Source organism: Acinonyx jubatus, chromosome C1 (assembly GCF_027475565.1).
Source record: "Acinonyx jubatus isolate Ajub_Pintada_27869175 chromosome C1, VMU_Ajub_asm_v1.0, whole genome shotgun sequence".
Lineage (NCBI taxonomy): Eukaryota > Metazoa > Chordata > Mammalia > Carnivora > Felidae > Acinonyx > Acinonyx jubatus.
In genome coordinates this window covers 124,990,345-125,012,073 of record NC_069381.1, presented here as the reverse complement: position 1 = coordinate 125,012,073, position 21,729 = coordinate 124,990,345, and the positions used below count along the sequence as shown (strand labels likewise).

The window sequence follows — 21,729 nt, the reverse complement described above, 5'->3', positions numbered from 1 at the left end:
AAGACATGCTCTCATTTTGGACATGTAATAAGCATTTTATCACACATGCCTCTAGCAAAATTATGGTACTAAGTGAACATGAAAAATTCTTCATATATTACCTTTTGTACACATTTAGCAAATAAATGAAGAGTCACATACATACCTTCATTGTATTGGTGTTTGCTTCATGATACAGAGTGAATGAAGATATACTTTCCATAGTATCTGTAAACTGACGCTCTGCATTGCTCCTCTACAGAGCTCACCGCACACACAGCCAGCTGATTAGCCAGGCATTGGGAGAGCGCTGCTAGTGCAGTCTAAAGCACTTGCCGAGGACTCAGAGACAATAGAAAGTCAACAGCTGTATGTTGTGATGTCAGTAACACTCTAGCCAGTCACCACCCAGAGTATCTGAAATGCATCAGAAGCTATATTGAGCTCTTCATTAGCAATTCAGAAGCAATGATGCAAAAGCCCATGAAACTGTGAATGTGCAAAGACTGTCAGGATTTTTGAGATTTCTCGCTCTGAAAATTTTTTGCAGATTCCTGACCTCACAGATGAAACAAGTTTAGATAACCGTATTTGTTTCCCTAAAAACAAAATGTAAAGAATCTATGCATAGTTAATATATCACCTTTTTAATAACTCTCTTTGACACTTTTAGCATCACTAACACAAAGTGTATAAAATACAATCTGCCTACAAAAGCTGACATGCCATGATAGTTTTACATCTTCAAGCTGACTTAATTGTCACAAAGAAAATGCATTAAGAGCATAATTCCTTATTTGTTCATTTGTTTTTGCTAAAATTGAAATGAGCTTGCTTATTCTGGCAAGAGCATTACTTCTTCACACCAACAGATGGAGACAGCAAAGAACAGAGATCAGAGAACAATCCTGCCTTGTGTCAGATGCTTGCTGTCTAGATGAGCTCAAGTGGCAGACTTACAAGAAAAGGAATCAACTGAAACCAAATAAAAAAAAAAACCTTAACAGTCAATAACTAGGAGCAGACACACAAAATAAAATGAAGAAAACATAAAAGCAATTGTGTCTGCTGGTTAAAACATCAAATAAGTAGACAAGTGTGTTTTTAAAATTCTAACCACTTATTTCTATGATTCATACCCAGTATGAAGCACATGGCTGTTTTCCATCCTATGCAATATACAGGAATCTTGTAAAGATCCTGTGAGACAAGGCTTATTACTTTTACTATCGGAAGAAAAACTGCATACCAAAAGGTTAAAAGTCTTCAAGAGTTGATATGCCCTACAGCCTAAGAGATCAGCAGTGCACTATTTATCAGCTTAGCAAACATCAAAACAAAAGTCACTAACTTTTTAACTTGAAAATGTTATTGCTTTTTCAAAAATAGGCTCTATTTCAGCCCTATAAATAGACTTAATAATAGATTTAAGTCCACAAAACCTTCCCTGACTATTCAAATGACAAAGGTGATAAAAGCAGCTAATTTATCAGTGATTCTTGACTGAGAAGTTTCATGTTAATTTACTAAAAGTTTCTCAAAATACCGATTTCCCCAGTGCACAATTCTTACCATGACTTTTCAACTTGAAAATAGGGATAACATCCTCCTTTAGGGTTATTGTCATAAGGTTTAATTAAATTAATATTTACACACTGCTTACGGTATACCTGGCATACTACATTTCCCATATTTTTCTGATAATGGTAGCAAATAAAAGTGTATTAACTTTAATCTTAGGTGATCAGTACTGAAACACTCAGTATATGTTATATATTACATATTTTTATAATGTAACTGCACATATGTATTAATTGAACAGGAAACACTTAAGTCATAAAGTAGTTTCACTTTGGGGGAGGAAATCTCAGGTTTAGCATTGTTAAAAATGCTACATGGCATCTAAATGTAAGTAATAAGACAACTGGAGCCTCGTTAAGACAGGACACAGAAAGGTATTCAAGGAGTGAACTTCATGGTTCATAAAATGAAAGGAATCCATCCCATGAGGGACATAATCCCTTTGTGTTTATATTATCCACCTTTGCAATTTATCAGGACCACTGAGAGCAAACAAGGCACCAAGTTAGGCCACATTAATGTTGGGCCATTTGTAAGTAATATATGATAGAAACTTATTATAGCATCTAATTAATTAGTTTATGCTGACTACTGTCCAGTTAACAGTAAGACAGGCAGTCATAATGTCACTTCATTTCTGAGCTTTAGTTTCCTGAACTATAACATGAGGTGTGGACTAGGTAAGAGTGCTCCTGAGGTCTGTTCCAATTGTAAAATTCTATTAATTATTTCATAAATCAAAGAAACATTTTACTAAAGATGTATAATATAAATAGAAGTGTCTTAACCAAGCCAAGATTCAGGAATTTTGTACTTTTGTTGTTTACTGACAATTATTGGAAATAAGTGTTTTTACTACAGGGGCTCTTCTGGCTAAAAAAGAAAAATAGATCACAGGAAATGAATTTCTTTTCACGTTGCTGTGGTTTCATTTTCAGTAAAAGTAGCAGAATCTTAAGAAAATGAGGAAATTTCCAGGGTTCAAATATCTAGGTCATCTTGTGGTCACCTGGGCTATCACAGAATACGACTTGGAAAGGCTAGCTTACTCAGCACAAGGAGTGTGTTGGAGAGTGGAGAGGTGTAGAAACCCACATTCTTTAGCATGGAATCGTGGAAAGAACCCTCCCTTAGTAGGATAATGCCTTCTGCATCTTATTTTTTTAATACTTCAAAGTGAGGTATTTTTATTTCAAATTACAGAGTTTTCAAAAGGAAACTGTGCTATATTTGTTAATAGGTTATAGCCTTATGATAGTCTCCCTGCCTCCCTTTTGTAACATTGTGAAAATATATATAATCCTAATAAATGTACTGTCACAGTTTAGAAGATGTGTCAAATTCCATATAAAAAAAGAAATTAACAGTAGATTAAGACTTTACCTCAAAAAGAAAAAAGGGAGGAAGACTGCTGGAAAAGGTTATACCAGAAAATTTAAAGATAGTATGATGAATGTCCAAATAGATTTCTGGCTTTACTGGTTCTTAATATTTTGCCACATTTTCTTGCTCCTATCTCTCTGGCTAATGTATTTTTATCATACCCCCAAATTATAATGTTGATAAAATTTTATTTCATGTACTAACTGTACAGTTGACTCCCCCCACCCCGCCCTGTTGTTTGTGAATATCCTCCATAGCTTTTTGGAAAATCCAGAATTCATCAGTGCCTGGGTGGCTTAGGAGGTTGAGTGTCTGACTCTTGATTTCGGCTCAGGTCATGACCCACCCAGGGTTGTGGGATCGAGCCCCACACTGGGCTCAGCACTGAGCATGGAACCTGCTTGAGATTCTCTGTCCCTCTCCCCCATGCTCTCTCTCTAAATTAAAAAAAAAAAATTTTTTTAATCTTAAAAAGAAAATCCAGAATCTAATCAAATATAACACTTATATTTGTTATCACATCCCTCTAGTCTTACATAATTTTGCTAATTTTTTTTCCTAATACTGATATATGAAGGGTTCAAGTTGGCTGTCTTGTAGAGTGATTCACAGTGTAAATTTGTCTGATTGTTTCCTCACGATTAGATTCAGATGAAATATTTTCAGAGGAATATTGCATAGGTGTTTTTTGTTTTTCTGGTTTTTTGGTTTGTTTGTTTTGTCCCCTATTACAATACATCAGGAGGAATATAATGTTAGCTTGTCCTGTTACTGGTGATGTTAAATTTGGTCACTTAGTTAAGGTAGAGTCTGCAGGTTGTAAACATACTTTTCTTCTTTATAATTAAAGATTATCAGAAATTGAAGAATAACTTGCTCAGTAGCAGTCTTTCATCCAATAGGATTTTGTCATGTATTCTTGATCTTTATAAGAATCTGTTATTACATTACTGGTTGCAAATGCTGATTTTATACTTTTAAGAAAATGTTAACTTTATAAAAGATTAGTTACCCCTAAGATGTCTCTTGTTTATGGTAATCATTTGCTCTTCTTCTTTAGAATGTTTTAGGAAGTATGTAAGAGAATTAGGCTCAAATGTTTTCACCTTTAAAGGTCAAGTATTTAAAAAGGCATGTAAGAGCTAAGGCAACAAAAAGTTAAAGTTTATCAGGAATGTCAGTGATTAGATCTAGACAATTAAATTTCTGTTATTAGTCCCATAGTTGCCCTAGTTCCTATAATTCAGTTGGGAATTAGGTTTTTACCTTCTAACTACAGTTAAACAAGATGTTAGTAGAGTCACTGTGCTTCAGTCTTTGCAGAGGATGTTGAGCATTCTAAGAAGTACAGTATGAAACTTGAGCTGCAAGCAAAAAATTAAATTCATTAATTCATTTCTTTTACTGAGGATTTATTCTTGAAAGTTTCCTTTGTTACCTGACCTTGTTGGCCTATTTTAAGCACATTTTCAAGACATTGTAAGAAACCTTTCTAAATCTGTTTCACTATTTATTTGTGTTGAACACTGACAGGATACAAAGCTGACTTACTAATTAATGATAATAGTATCATTAATGGTAATTAATGGTGTAGTATCCAAAAGAAATATTGAAGGTTCTGTGTCTAATTAGCTAGTTGTAGTTTGTTCCTAAATGAAAGGTTCATTTTCTGTGTATGTTCTTTCCCTTCAGAACCTACTTAATGGTAATAAAACTATATAGTTTAGTGGTGCCTGGGTGGTGCAGTCATTTAAGCATCCTACTCTTGATCTCAGCTCAGGTCATGATCTCACAGTTTGTGAGTTTGAGCCCTGCGTCAGGCTCTGCGCAGATGGTGCAGAGCCTGCTTGGGATTCTTTCTCTCCTCTCCGCCCCTCCTCCGCTTGTGTGTGCTCTCTCTCTCTCTCTTTCAACATAAATAAACATAAAAAAATTTTTTTAAAAACTATACAGTTTAAAATATTTTTAATTATGATTTTTCACTAATTCAGAATTACTTGAATTTATGTCCTAAAATTTTCCAAAGCTCAAAGACAAATAGAATCATGTGAAACATTATCATCCATGTTTACAAATGGATTTATCCCTATCTTTCTGACTAGTAGAAATACTCATTTTAATTTTTTAGCCACAGTTAAACTGGGTTCCTTCATTATTCTGCATTTTAGTTTGTCCATCTGTTTCATAATAAGAGCCTTTATTATAGTTTTTAAGAAAAGCTGCCTCGAATCTATGTTTCTCATAAGTAACAAAGATTTTATCTGAGAAAAAATCATTTGTATCCTTTGATAAAAGCAGTAACCATTTATGGCAAAGTCAGGAACTTGGATATTTGTTTTGGAATACTCAGGCTAGAACTTGATTTTTGCTTCTTACACAAGTCTGGATACCAGAAAGTAAAGGGCATGGTAAAGGGCATTGTCTTTCATGACCTTGAACTACTTTGAAGCACCCTAGTCAGTTCTTTTATAGAATGCCAATTTAGGTTTGCCTTGTTTTCTCATTAGAAATTAGATTAAGACTATGCATTTTTTTTTGCAAGAATACCTCTGTAGTGAAATTATACCCTTTTCAGTGCATCCTATCAGGGTACACATAATATTGCTATGTTTTATAACCAGTGATTTTTATTTTGAATACTTGATTAAGGTCGTGTCTGTCAAGTTTTTCCTATACAGTTACTATTTTCCCCTTTGTAATTAATAAGTATCCTATGGGGAGGCATTCTGACTTTGAAAACATCTTGTTTCTCATCATAATTTTGCTAATTTTAACATCCATTGATACTTCTTGCATGCAATAATTATTACAATGCTGTTTACCTAAGTGTGATTTTCATTTCCCTCTTCTAAGGCTTACTGGAATTCCATGGTAAGAAAGCACTGTCCCTTCTCCGCCTTTACTTATATATTTATTTTTATGTATGAATATCTGAATATTATTTTATTCTGTGGGTTATAATCCAATACCTGCATTTTAAAAATTACATTCTGGTACCACATGATGTTCCAGGTTCATCTTTTATTTCCTGGGTCCCAGCCTCAGACAAAACCATTTCTCCAAGGATCCATGTTTTCCTTTTTCTGGAAATGGTATTTAGAGAAGGTCTGGGCACTCATTTGCTCACTGTGACTAGTGTCTCAGGGCTCTTTGTCCCTCTCAAGAGAGAGCTAGGACATACAGATTCATACATCTATGTTTACTTCTGTATTTCTGCATCTGTATATATATTATATCATGGGTTCACATGGATACGTCCAACTCCAGTGAAAACCAGGGTTCATTCTAGACTATTCCTTGCACTATTTCTAAGTGCTTTATCCAACAGTCAGAAATCATACTTTTCATTATCTATGATATATTCACTTAGTTGTTCAAACTCAGTATACACAAAAGATAGTTTCAGAACTCCTAACCAATACCTCTGTAAGAAACACATTTACTAAACAGCACTTTGTTCTTTTTGTCTTTAGAGTACATAATCAAAGTACTCTTTTCCAAGTTACTTAGTTCCTTTCTTCCCTACTCATGTCAATGTACTTGTTTTATTCATTTCTAATACAGTAAGGTTCATTGTTAGGATTTGTATTCCATTCTGGAATACCTACTTCCCTACCTGCCCAAAAACACACACTGAGTTGATTTTTATTTATTTTTTGGAGTGCATGTGAAAAATTAACAGAGTCCTAAGAGTCAGAGTTATAAAAATCTTTCTACCTCATTCCCACCCATTCCCTATAGGAAACCAATTTCGTTAGTTTTTGATACATCATTCTTGTATTTCTCTTTGCACAAATAAGCAGATACATGTATATACATCTCTCTCCTTACACAGAGAGTAGCACAGTTTACAGATACTTTTGTACTTTCTTTTTTTTCCCCACTTAATTGCAGCATAACAGTTCACAGATACTCCTCATTCTTTCTTACAGCTGCACAGTACTCTATTGTGTACCATAAATGATGCAGTTATTCTCCTGTATGGACATTTCAATATTTTGCAACTACAAACACTCCTAAAATGAGTAAATTTGTGCATATGGAGGAGTTATTTTCAGAGATTCCTACATGTGGGATTGTTGGTTTAAAAGTGTATATGTATTTATTAGGAATTGTCAGTCGCCTTCCAGGAGAAGCGCTATGCCAGTCTGCATTTCCGCCAGGAGTATATAATAAGGGTGCCCATTTCCCAACAGTCTTGCAAGAGAATGTGCTGTCATTCTTTTAAATTTTCATCAATCTGATCAATAAGAAATGTTATCTCAATGCTGTTTTCATTTGTATTTTTCTAATTTTAGTGAGATTAAACTTCTTTAAATTTATTTTTTTAATGTTTTTATTTATTTTTGAAGGAAAGAGAGAGACAGAGCATGAGCGGGGGAGGAGCAGAGAGACAGACACACAGAATTTGAAGCAGGCTCCAGGCTCCGAGCCGTCAGCACAAAGCCCAATGTGGGGCTCAAGCCCACAAACTGTGAGATCATGACCTGAGCTGAAGCCAGACACTCAACCAACTGAGCCACCCAGGAGCCCCAAACTTTTTTTTTTAATTTAAGGATCAGATTTATATTGCTTGTAAGCGGTCTTTCAGGTCTTTTCCCCATTTTTCTATCATGTCTTTGATCCTTTGTCTCTCAACATATGCAGATGTATATATTTTTTCCTTTAATTATTAAGAGTTCTTTTCTAGCCTTTTGCCTGTGGTATATGTTGACAGTATTTTCTCCTACTAGTTTTTCAGCTGTTTTTCAAGTTTTCTCATAGTGGTTTTTGACATGCAAAATTTTCTTATTTTTATGAAGTCAAATTTTACTGCTTCTGGACTTTTGAGTCATAGCAAGCAAGTCTTTCCATACACCACAGTTAAACAAGAAAATCCCATGTTTCTTCTAGTACTTGTATAATCTCTGTCTTGGTCTTTCTCTCTTTTGAAAAGTTATCAATTTGAATTTTATTATTATTTTGGTAACAGCTTTAATGATATATAAATCATATACCATACAGTTCATCCATTTAAAGTATCCAATTCATATGGTTTTCAGTATATTCAGAGTTGTACAACCACCACCATTACCAGCTTTATAACATTTTCATCACCTTAAAGACAAACACCGTACCTTTTAACAGGCACTCCCCTTTACCCCAAATTCTCTCAACCTCTGGCAACCACTCACTTACTCTCTGTTGCTCTAATTTGTCTGTTATGGACATTACACATAAATAGACTAATAATACAATCTGTGGCCTTTTCTAACTGCCTTCTTTCACTTAGAATGTTTTCAAGATTCTTCCATGTGATACCATGTAAGTATCAACACTTTCTATTGCCATAACATTTCATTGTATGGAATAGATCACATTTTGTTTACCCATTTATCAACCGAGACATTTGTGTTGTTTCTACTTTTTGGATATTATGAATAATGCTATGTTCATCTGTATAAACATTGTTACATTGAATTTATTCTTGTGCAAAATGATTTAATTTTATCTCTTTCCAAACAGCTACCCAGGTATCCTAATACCACTTATTAAGAAGTCCTTTTCTACCCGAGTGATATGAAATGCCCCCTTTATTATTTCCACTTGTATCTTGGTTTGTTTCTGGGCTTCCTATTCGATTGCTCCGTTTTATTCATGTGGCAGGACACTTTTTAATTATAGAAGTTTTATAATAGTACATGTTTTAATGACTGATAGGGGAAGTCCCTCCTGGCAGTTTTTTTTTTTTCCCTCCTTTTTTCAGTCTCTTCCTGGCTATTCTTTTTCCATATAACTGAGTAGCAATTGTCTATCTTCATTTTAAAATAATTTCTTGGTACTTTCCCTGGGGCTACATTGAATTTAGAAACTAAGTAAGAAGAATTGACATCTTTATAATGTAGAGTTGTCCTATTCAAGTCTACCACTGTAACCTTCAAAAATGTTAGGAAATTATTCTCATATAGGTTTTGCACAATTTTTAAAAAGTTTATTCCTAAGTATGTAATCTTCTTTGATGTTATTGAAAAAGAACATTAATTGGTTACTGTTTGTGTATATGAGGCCAAGTTAATTTTATATACTGCTATCTTACTGAATTGCTTACTGTTTTAGTTTTACCTGTGATCCCCGAGGGTTTTCTAGCTATTACTACCATTTAAAATGCAAATAGAATTTTGCTTCTTTACCCATTCTCATGCCTCTGATAAATTTCTTAACTAATTATATTTGTTAATATTTCCATCACAATGTTGAATATTACTGGAGATAGTAGGCACTCACCTTGTTTTCATATATTGTGGAAATACCATTAGTATTTCGCATTAAACTTTCCGGCTTTAGGACTAAGGAATTTTTTTATTATTTAGAAAAGGGTCCTGTAATTTGTATTTCCTTGAGTGGGTATGTTTGTTTTATTTTTATCATGAATAGGTGAATTTTTTAAAACAATTTTTGCTTATTTTCATTTTTTTAGAATCTTCAGCAGGCTCCATGCTCAGCACTGAGCCCGACATGGGGCTCAATCCCATGACCCTGGGATCATAAACTGAGCTAAAACCAAGAGTCAGAGGCTTAACCGACTGAGCCACCCAAGCACTCTGTGAACTTTTTTTTGGAAGCTTTTTCAGTATCATTGGAGATACAAGATTTTTCTCCTCAAATTATTAAAAGGGAGTATCATATTGATAGATCCTAATACTGAACCATCTCTGCATTCCTGAAATAAATCTCATAGGATCATGACATATTACCTAATAATAACAATGATATTATTTAGTACTTTTGTTTCAATATTCATAAGGGGTATTGATTTGTAGTACTTTTCTTTTTATTTTTTACTGTTCTCATCAGGTTAAGAACCAATCCATTTGCTCCATAAAAGGAATTAGGAAGTTATCTATAATTTTCAGTGCTCTGGAACAATTTATATAGCAGTATATAAAGGTTTGAAGGTTCAGTAGAATTTCTCTATGAAACTTGGCTGATGATTTTTCGGGATAATTTCTTAATAACATTCTTTATTTCTTCTGTGGAAACTAGTCTGTTTAAAATTTCTCACTTAATTTTGGTAATTTGTATTTCCCCAGAATATTATTCATTTAGGCTTTCAAATTAATTCATATGAGATTTAAGTAGTCTCTTATGAATTTCAAAATTAAAAAAAATTGTTTTCAATGGTTATTTTCACCCTTATTTTGCATATTTTTGCTTTATTCTTCTACACAATCAAGTTAGCTAGTAATGTCTATTTTAGCAATTAAAAAATTCACAATATAGATTAATTAGGTCCACTGTTTTTCTATTCTCTACCTCATTAATTTCTTTTATCTTTGTCATTTCCTTCCTGTGCTCTCTTCAGGTTTACTCTGCTATTGTTTTTTCAGATTCTGTTTTGAGGCGGAAAGTGAATTTACTTACTCCTATTTTTACAGATGAATCTGTCTACTGCTATGAATTTTCATCTGAACACTATTTTATTAGGATTATTTACAGATACCTATTTTAATGATGCTCTCTTCTGTCAATATTACAAATTCCAGATATTTCAACCAACTGTTTTTTTTTTTTTGTTGTTGTTCTGGGGGGAGAAGTTATCATGAATCCTGAAGTTTTGTGGTTCTCTGTTCTTGCTGGATTCTGAACTTCCTACTTGTGCTTCTATCATTTCTTCACCACCCAACTGCCAAAGAAGACATCTCCCTTCCTTATGTGCCTTTTTCCTCCACTGAAGCTAGACATTTTGAAAGCTGCCACTCCAAATTGTATGTATTTTTAAATCCTTCTCTACTCCGATGTGAATCCTTTTTTTTTTTCTTTTAGAATTTTTAGAGTGCACTTAGTCTTCTTTCTGGCTGACTGTTTAGATCAAGTTAGTTCCTCTCTCCATTTTGCCCCTCATCCTTTTTTTTGGCCTTTGCTTGCCACAAAAGTTGTGTAGCAGGCAGAAAAGGAGTGAGTAGGAGAGTTCATATGCTTGATTTGGTATTTTTTCTTTTTACTTAAAGTTATTTTGAGGCTTAAATCTCTCAAATTATGCTATGTTTCAAGTTTTGTATATTTGTCTCCTTATATTTTTTCCAAGGAAAATTGGGAGACAGTAGTTAGATGGCCACCAATGTCTTCAGGGGAAGCCCTCCTGACCTTTATTTTTTCTAAAAACTTTACTGAGACAGAATTCACATACCATATTATTTGCCCATTTAAAGTGTACATTTCAATAATTTTTAGTATATTCACAGAATTGTGTAACTACCACTACAGTCAATTTTAGAACATTTTCATCACTTCATAAAGAAATCCTGTACAGTTTAACTATTATCTCCTAATCCATGCAACCCCCACCCAGACTAAATAATCACTAATCTACTGTCCATAGATTTCCCTATTCTGCACATTTCATATGAATTGTTATTTGTAGTTGATAGACATTTTGGTTGTTTCCATCTTTTGGCTGTCACGAACATGCTGCTAATGAACAGTCACATACAAGTTTTTTTGTGTAGACACAGGTTTTCATTTCTATCAGCTATACACCTAGGAGTCTAATTGTTGGGTCAAATGGCAACTCTACTTCCCAAATGGCTGTACAGTTTTACATTCCTACTAGCAGTGTAGGAGGGTTCCAATTTGTTTCTGTCCTAGCCAACATTTATCATCTTTTTGATTAGAGCCATCTCAGTGGGTATAAAGCGCTATCTCACTGTGCTTTTAATGTGAATTTCCCTTGATGGCTAATGATGTTGGGTACTTTGCCATGTGTTTATTGGCCACAGGTATATCCCCTTTGGGAAAATGTCTATTCAGATCATTTGCCCATTTAAAAATCAGGCTATGTGTCTAATACTGAGTTGTAAGAATTCTTTATATGCATTTTCCACATATAAGTCCCTTATTAGGTAAATATTTTCAAATATTTTATCCTTTTCTATGGGTTTTCTTTCCACTTTCTTAATGGTGTCCTATAAAATACAAAACTTTCTGACAAAATCCAATTTATCTGTATTTGACACATTTGAAAAACAATTACCAACAAACATTTTATACTCCTCATTAACTAAAAATATATATTAATTCTAGCAATTCTGGTAGTATGGACATGTGTTAAGGAACAATGTATGGTCATCTTTGGGCTCAAGAGAAATAAGTCAAAGAAGGCTAATAAGGTTATATTGACTTTTCTGAGGGGTAGAAAGGCAGTTTTTGATAAACTCATTGCGTAAACGAGTCTTCCAGAAGTAAATTTGGCCCCAAAAGACACACACATCAAAAACAGTTTTGAAAATGAGACAGCAAAGCCTAATCAAAGACCAAAGGACCTAGGATAATGAAAATGTACATCTGATGTCATGCAAGAGCAACAAGACTTCTGGTAATACTGGTGAAAAGCTTTAGTGTAGATCTCAACAGCAATGTCCGAGAATTACTTAATTTTTTTTTCTCATGCTCATTTCTGCAACTTTGGGAGAGCCAGACAGCTGTAAGGGGAAAATGATTCTTGCCTTAGGTGTGGGATATACACTATAATCAATAAAAGTTTTATTCTGCAAAGAAGTTTTCTGTCCATTTGGGTATATGAACCAGTTTTCCTAGTGTTTATCATCCCCTTCTTAACTAACAAAATTAAGTTAAACACAATAAATTTCCGAGAGGCTGGTTAAAATGCAGCCATCTAATCACTTAACCACAAACAAATAAAAGATCATTTTTTTTTTTTGCCAAGCATATGGGCCCTAGTACTATTTGCTTATGTATTCCTAAATTATAGAGACACTTAAGAAAATGCTTTACGACTGGACACCACATTCACCATTCAGATCATTGAACTTGTATATCAAATAACAAAGAATTAATCCAGAGATCAATTGGTGGAGCACAAACTTAAGTGGCAGAGAATAAGGATAATTTAGTTGCTTACATTTTAAAATGACTCATCTCAAATACCCTACTAAATGGAAGAGCTATTGATAATCAATAGATTCAAATTTATTAGCTGAAGAACAGATTCTTCTAATTCTTGGACAAAAACAAGAAAAGGACCATGAATTAAGGCTTAAAAAGGGTTTACTATGTAACAGGTAGGTTCTAAGCATTCCCTATGAGGCAAGTAATAGAAGTATCCTTATTTTAGAGTTGAGAAAAGTTTAGGTAAGTAGGTTTAGGTTTGCCCAAGGACACACAACTAGTGAGTGGTAAAGCAAGGATTTTAAATGAGTAGTCTGGCTGTAGAGTCTATGTGCTTAATCACTTTGGTAGGTCACCTATTTCTCTGTGATAGTGTAATTTTTAAATAGTCTTCTACATTCATAATTGGTTTAACTGGCAAACATTACCATCTATTCTTATTTCTTTCTTGTCGAACAGAGTAGGTCAAGTCTGGTTCATATACTCTAGAATATAAAGCCAGTAAAAATTCAAACAAACAAACAAACAAACAAACAAAACCCCACAACACAGCATCCATGGTAAAATCTGCAGAACTTGGTAAGTGACTAGATTGGGGGAGACAGAGAAAATAAATGTGATGCTCAAGTTTCTGGCTTAAGCAACTGGTTTTATAAAGTTGAGGTTTGTTATGATCACGATTCCCTGGTTTTATAGAGTTGAGGTTTGTTATGATCATGATTTGCTGTCCCTTTGCACATTCTTTGGCTTTCATGGCAGGGAAATCCCAGAACTGAACTGTCAGACCTCTTACCTACCTGAGCTGGTTCCCTATGTGGAAACTGTTCTCTTAGCAACAAGGAGGTAGGTAACTCCTTATTCCCTCATCTCTTTCTTCTAACAGGTCACCAATATTCCCTTTGAATAGGGGGCTCTTTTAAACAGTGAAAATATAAATTTAAAAAGAGAGTGAAAAAAAAAAGAGAGACAAAAAAACTATACCCAGAAATAAACTCTGAATTGAGACCAGTAGATGATTCTTAGGCATGGTTTAGCCTTTCAATGAGAAGGAGCTGTTATGAATACCATATCAGTTTAGACATTTAATTAAAAAAGTTTTTATTTTTTTAAAGGGAAGATATAATAGCTGCATCCTGATATACTCAGGGACACTGCCCTGCTGGTGTCATCAGGTTTACCATTCTTGGCAGTACTTCAGGCGACAGTGAGCCCCTAACCCCTGCCTGCAGTAATAGAAAGATTACATTGTATGGGTCACAAGAAAAGCTTGTGTATGTGCATGCGCACACACAATATAATTATCTATCTCTGGGAATAAATCAAGCCACTGTAAATATGACTCCAGAGTTTAACAGCACCCAAAGTCTATGAGTGAGTATACTGGGCCATAGCTGGACCAAGTCTGTAAAGAGAAGCAGGATTGCTAAACTATAGCAGGGATTACCAGACAATGGGCTGCAGATCACTGAGACACTGCTGAGTTACAGCAAGATCTATATCCCAAGCATGTCACTACTGACTTTTCTGAAATTAAAAATGGATTCTTTTATACTTGCAAAAGTTGAGAACATCATCTTAAAAGTAAGTACTAGAGCCAGGAGTGCCAATACCAACAAGGGAGAAACCATTTTGCTCAGGCTTACATATTTGATTGTTTCCTTCCCTACAACAGGTATATTCCTATGAGACCATCCAACCAACCACCCTGCTTACCAAACAACCTTCTAATTAGAATTTGGCTAGTTCATTCAGGTTAGCCTGGAGAGAATGTGTGGGTAATGCTGACTGAAGCAGAACTCAACTTTAATCAATTAATAATCTGACACCTGGATTTATTCATTCTCTGTAAACTTTATTAACATATATGACCTGAGTACTTGCTTTGCTTTATGTGAGTAAAGCAAAAGCAAAAACAAATTTATGAGTTTCCAAAGTTGAGGTCCCAACACTAGCATTGGCATCTTGTGAGGTCTGGGGAGTACCACTCATACTCCTGACTTCTGGTCTTTCTATAGAGGCAACAGGCAAAATATTATCAAGAGCTTTACACATATCCTAGGACAGTATTCAAAAATAACTGCCCAGTTTACAAAAACAGAAAAAAGAAATCTAGTATTCTATTTCCTTAAATAGTGTTTCCAGCTCAGGGAGAGTGGATGTTGAGGAGAACCTTTCAGATAAAATGAAATTCAAGAGTGACACCTGAATCATAAATTATTTAAGAAAGTGTTCAATTTCACTATTTGTATATTTGCAATTAAATTTCATGGGCCAAGAAACTAATTTATTCTTATTGTTGAACCTGCAAAGAATCTTCAGTTAGTCCTGTGCGATAATTTGTGATAACATAAGTTAAATACTATTAAAGGATATTTTTAATTTTGCAAAAAAACAAAGAAAAAAATGGACATACCCATGAAAAATAAGCAAGGAAATAAATAGGTATTTCACAGCAAAGAAATTAAAGATTTTTGATTAAAGAAAACCAGTTTCAGAAAATAGCAGCACTTTCACTGGCAAGGACAGAAAAGAACTCTGCCAAGTGCAGGGAGGGCCCAGAAAAATGGGGACTTTCATACACTGTTGGTGGGAGTGAAAAATGGTCCAAAAGCTTTGGAGGTCAAATTCAACAGTATATATCAAAAACCATAAATGAACATATCGTTTGATCCAGGAAGAGTACTTAGAGGAATTTTATCCTAAAGAAAAAACTACAACATATATCATAGTACAATTTTAAAAAGTGAAAAACTGTACACACTGCAGGACTGGCTGGGCAAATGTAAATACACTCAATAAGCTGCAGAAATTCCTTTATTGGCAGCCTTGATGACGGTGATATATATAGGTGTAAAAAAAAAACCAGACCAAAAAACAGTATGTACAAAATGATCTGATTCTTTGTTAAAATAAAACAAGGAATTAGTTATTAATTTAGTGATAACCATTTGGCCAAGAAATGCAAAAAATACATTTTCTAAAGCCGGGAAGGATACATACCAAATGTTAACAATGGTTTTCTCTGAATTATAATAGTTTTTAGTGGCTAGTTTTCATTCTTATTTGTATTTCCCTACTGGTCTTCTAAAATGTATATTAGATATTTGTTTATAAAAATATTAATAAAAACCTATATGCTATTATCTATACTTGTGGGAAATGTGACTCTTTCAGACTCACCTTATTGTCCTCTCAAAAATACACTGCCCATAGTAAGCAACTGTCCACAATTACCTTACTGCTGAGGTAGAGATACAAAATATAAAGGGAAACACACACTAAAGAGCCAAATGGTAAGCATTAACAATTATTTTAAGGCTAGTATTACGTAGCTAGCTTATTTTTAGTGATTGGTCTTTGTTCTCTGTACCAGAGTTATAAAAGTATTCCACTTGGCTATGGGTACTTTCTCCACCCAGCCTCAGTTTATTTTAAAGATAGTTATGGCTAATATTTATTGAATGCTGAAAAAGTAACTGTTATGATTTTATATCAATTACCTTGCCCCCAATTTAAGATAGCTAACAAAGTGCCAAAGAGTGTACCATAAAATCGCTCTCATGGAAAGGAAGACATATGTTAACTATCAAAACAGCTAATACAGATACCTCATTAAGGATTGAGTCTGAGTGTTAAAGCAGCAGGGGCAAAAGGAGAACAAGACAGACGTGTAGTTCTCATTCTCAGAAAATGAGAAAATGTACCAAATCCTTCAGAACAGACCGAAGTTTTCTTTCTTTAAATTAAAAGGCAATTCGAATACTTCCTTTGGCAGAGCATAAAGAAAAATTAGATTATATGACCCCTACACAACGATGACACATTCATGAATTATTCTCCTTGCTAAGGATTCAGGGTAGCCAAGTATCGTCCTGTAGACTACTTGCTGTTGTAAGGGATAAATGAAGGAATCAGGTTGTTATCAGCCAAAACACTTGAATACAAGATATTTCTACCAATCACTGCCATAAGAGAATGACAGAGAAGATGACCATATAATTTTCTGCCCAAACTAGAAAGAGTGAAAGGGGGCATATTATTTTTTTAATAAGGCAAATAGGTGTAAACTGGTACATATGGTCACCCTAGTTACCAACCTAACAGCAAGCGGTAAGGGAAGAGGTAAAAGGAAGGAAGAGCTCATTTCCACAAGAAATTAAATAAAATGAATAGTGAACACTTACTGCAGTTGAAATAGGAAGTTTACTTTTCTTAAGCTGAATTTGCCCCAGCCATACAAGGTTAGTTTATTAAACCTTCTTGGCTTTGAAAAGGTAGATGCTAAAATACAGCACTAAGGTTGAGACAAAAAGGTGAAAACACCTAGCCACTTAGAATCTCAACTGTTCAACTGTTCAGGTCATCTTCAGAAACCTGAAGGTGTAAATAAACCTTAAATAGAAAGTTTTATGAAACTAAGGAGATGAACTTTTTCAAAAGTCTAGATATTCTAAGTGATCTCCCAATTTTCAACAAATCGTATAAAAACTGGTAAATGTGAGGTCAATCTCCAGCAAAATTATAAACTGAATTATTAGAAGAAAATCAACTAAAAAAAAAAACAGAAGAAGAAAATACCACACGATCTCTAATTACTAAGAACTGGCAAGGACAGAGTAAATCATATAATAATAACCACGTTTTTTGCTAGAATACTATAGTAGACTATATGCTTTAGGATTTCAAATAAGTTAATGACCAAATATGCTATGGACGCTTTGGGGATGATGGTCAAAGATAGCTAGAAAGATCAAATATCAAAGCTAATATTCACTTTTGGACTAATTGTTTAAAGTCCACAAACCTTAAAAATCTGTTATTTCAGACTCTCCCAAACCCTGGATGCCTTATTTCCACAAACAGCCACTACGCATCCTCTGTGAAGATAAAGAAAGAAAACCGATAAAAGACGAATTTCATTATAAACACTTTACCATATGATGTCTGATGGCCCATTCCTCTTTAAAATGAAATATCCTCAATTTCTTTAATCATTTTCTCTGATATGGTTTCTAGACTTTTGGTCTAGCCATCCTTCTAGGCCATTCTTCTAAACTAACTTTGTCAATTTTTCTTTTAGAACTTGGTTACCTTTAACTGAATAGATGTGTCCACAATGGTTGTCAATACTAGAAAGATACCTGCACTAAACAAAAGCAATGGCTACAACTGGGTTAATTTATCAATTATCACTTTACTGTTTTATACTAAGTTGACAGTTTTTTCTCATGAACTGAATCTAATCATCTTACCACTTAAGCAACTGATTTTTTCTTCCTTTTTTTTTTTTTTTAAAGTTTATTTACTTATTTTTGACAGAGACAGAGACAGCATGAGTAGGGGAAGGGCAGTGAGGGAGAGAGAATCCCAAGCAGGCTCCTGTTGTCAGTGCTGAGCCCAACGCAGGGATCGAATTCATGAAACCATGAGATCACGACCTGAGCTGAAACCAAGAGTTGGATGCTTAACGGACTGAGCCACCCAGGCACCCCAAACAACTTTAAAGCAACCTTTATCGAGAGGCAGAAGTAGAACCAAAAGATAAATGGAATCAAGGATTTGGCTTACAAAAGAGAAAAATTTCTTACATCTAGAGTTGTCCTGTAATGGAACAGGCCATTTCACAGTGTATAAAGTACGGAGATTCCTGATATCAGAAGCATTCTTCAATAATCTGGTGGGGGGTGATCACCTGAGGAGATCACTTGTGTATTAGTCAGGCTATGCTGTAACAATTAACACCTAGAACTCATAGGATTAACACAAAAACTTCTGTTTCACTTGCAGTACCCATTTCATACCAGTTAGGTGACTCTCTAGAACAGATGTTAGGGCCCGCTGCCCATTTTGTATGTCCTTTGACCCAACGTGGCTTCTTCATTTTTCAAGATTTATGAAAACTACATAAAACAACCAAAAAGAATGCGTGACAGCAATGGTATGTAGCCTGCAAATCCTAAAATACACACTATCTGCCCTCCATGTAGTGACGCAAGAGATTCACGCTATTTCCACCTTGTGGCTTGCTTCCTTCCCCAAGTGTCTCGGCCATCTCAACACCTACCCTCCGTGACAGTCTCTTCTGCCCACCCTCCTAAATGATTCATGTGGCACCACTTAACTACAACGGGGCTGGGAAGTGATCTGTTCCTGACATCCAAGGAAGTAGAATAATACTGGTATGGGAAAGCACCACACATCTCCACCACAACTCACTTATTTTATTCTAACTCAAAGATTCCATGGTTCTAAATATTTCAACTATAATTTTCATTTCTAGTATAAATCTTAATGAAATGGTTTTAAAATTGATTTAGAAAGAAATGTATCATAATATCACAGCTGGTGGTAAAGTAAAAATGCTTTCTGTGTGAGTTAGAACTAAGACAAAGAAACCTAAATAACTTCTGCAGCATGTCTGGATTAAATTCTTTAGTTTACACAGCCTTCAATTTTTAGTATGCCCACAATGTTACTAATGATTCACAAAAACTTGAAATTTTAAACATTAAATTATTTGGAGCAGAAGAATTGATAGGTCTTGCAGAAAAATATGTACATGTACTGACTTTGTAAATAAAAATAAAGTAAGTCCTATTTCCTGCAGGGAAAACTTGGTAATTTGGTCATTTCAAAATCTCAACACTTTCCACTGAATTGATTTAATAAGTTATGGAACAGCTGCAAGCTGAATTACACATGATGATAGCAAAATATTTTATAGATTGTTCAGCCATATCTACTGGGCATACTAAACGATGTAAATTGCAGTATCTTTTTTTTTTCCTTTCATTTAGCAAGTGAGTATTTCATTACTTGGTATGAAGACTCATTTACACAAACATATCAAGCTTTAAAAACTTAGCTCATAGTTCAAAATAGGTTTTAAAAAAATCCAGATAAGTCGGCATACCTGCATAATAGCAAACTATATAAATACGTTGAAAAATTTTAAAGCTTACACTAAAGATCAAATGACAGGAAAAGAAAGAAAATTAATTATATCAGAATATGTTACCACATTAGGAAGACTGAAAAATAATTCTAACAGTCTATATCTCACAAGGAAATTAAAACTAAGACTGCCTTTTTATAAGATATTAATAATCAATTATCAATATACATAATGAGGAATAAGGTAGAGAAATTAAATAAGACGAACTAAAACATAAACTTCTAAACAAAGCTCACTAACATTATTATGAGAAAGCTAAAATCTTGAAATAAATTTTAGTTCCACATTTCAAAAAGATAAAATGCTGTCAGGAATACTTCAAACATTCATTGGGACAGATCTTGTAACCAACTAGTGATAAGAGACAATCAACTACTAAACAACTGTCTAAAATATTAAATTGCAGATAGTAAACAGGCAGATTGTAGTTTTCAAAGGTAGGGAAATGCAAAGGTCAAAAGGACTCAGCACTACTTAAGTATCTAACAAGGTAGCAATTAAGGTAATAAATATACGTGTAGTCAAAATCTTATGGAAAAAAATACAGAAATCAAAGAATTCAGAAGAAATACAAGAGGAACCCGGTGATTTTTCTAACATTTGAAAACATTTCAAGGAATAAAATATCAAATATATTAAGGAATGAAAAAAAGAATGACAAGTAACATATTTTGTGAAATCTTGAACAGCAGTGATAAAGGGATCTTAGTTTTAAGATTACATTAGGCAAACACTTTGAAAATGGAAGGAGATTAAAATGTAGTGATCTCTTAAGTTTTGTTTAGCTGTATTTTGACTTTCAGAGAAATAAATCTGTAATGAAAAGCTCTGCTAAAGATGTCAATTAAGAAGGTCATAGTACATAAAAAGAATTCAAAATATTTTTAAAAATGTGACTATCATTTTAAAGGTTTTTAAAATACATTTAGCCACCTTAAAAATAGAAAATACTGACCAAATCACCATAAAGTACGTTCATGGACTCTGGTTTGAAAATCCTAATGCCCAGTGTGATGGTATTAGGAGGTAGGGTCTTTGGGAAGAGCTTAGGTCATGAAGTCATAATTCATGGAGGTTTCATGAATGGGATTAGTGTTATTATAAAAGAAACCCCACAGAACTCTCTTTTTGTTGAGCTGGTATGCTTTGGATTTCTAAAGCTTAAAATTAAAGAAGCAGAAGACTAATCAGAGATAAAGAGTTCAAAGACCCTTGGTATTGTTTGGGAAGTAGAATTAGACAAAATGATATATTTATGTTAAATATGCACAGTTGCGTGTCTGGGTAGTTTAGTCAGTTAAGTGACCAAATCTTGATTTCAGCTCAGTTCATGATCTCACAGTCATGTGATCTCATGGTCATGGGATGAAGCCCCAGGTTGGGCTCCATGCTGGGCATGGAGTCTACTGGGAATTCCCTTACTCCCACTTCCTTTGCCCCTACCCTGCTCACACAGTCTCGCTTAAAAAAGTAAATATGCATATTAAAAAAGGGTAACTACTAAAATAAATAAAATAAGTTCCAAATTAATAAAGCAAAAGTAAAATAAAAGGCACCCCCCCCCCCCAACCAAAAAAAAAACCCAGAAGTAAACCAACAAAAAAATACTACCTTAGGGTAACTATGTTGCTCATTGACATGGCAGAACAAGTGGGACAAAGACACTTTTCTTAGACTCCGAGTTCTGGGTCTTTGAGCTAGAGCCAAGTTGGGTTTAAATCCCTGATTAGGAAAGAAAAAAGGCGGAATAAGCCTAGGTTTTAGTCTGTGTTTTATGTTACTCAATCTTTAAACTGTGGCACCTTTTCTACAATGGTAAAATACATTTCTATATAAAGCTACAGCAATATGATCTAGTTATATAGGTAACTGATAAAATCATAAGATCCAGAGAACCTAAGTAGAGGAATTTTAATAGTTTTTTCCCCTCTGAAATCTAGTGAGTT

The 21,729-nt window shown here is 34.2% G+C and overlaps 1 protein-coding gene across 15 annotated transcripts in view; it reads right to left on the bottom strand.

Moving 5' to 3' along the window:
- The window catches only part of R3HDM1 (R3H domain containing 1), a 203,008-nt gene that overhangs the window by 147,363 nt on the left and 33,916 nt on the right, over positions 1 to 21,729 (bottom strand). The window contains exon 2 of one of the 15 annotated variants that reach the window (XM_053214946.1): positions 21,395 to 21,505. The exons of 11 other annotated variants lie outside the window; for them this stretch is intronic. The gene's annotated coding sequence lies outside the window, so the exon portion shown is untranslated. Of the gene's footprint in view, positions 1 to 145; positions 3,106 to 4,209; positions 4,308 to 17,632; positions 17,657 to 21,394; positions 21,506 to 21,729 lie in introns of those variants that run through there. 3 more of the 15 variants (XM_053214948.1, XM_053214947.1, XM_027055874.2) reach the window with 3 other exon arrangements.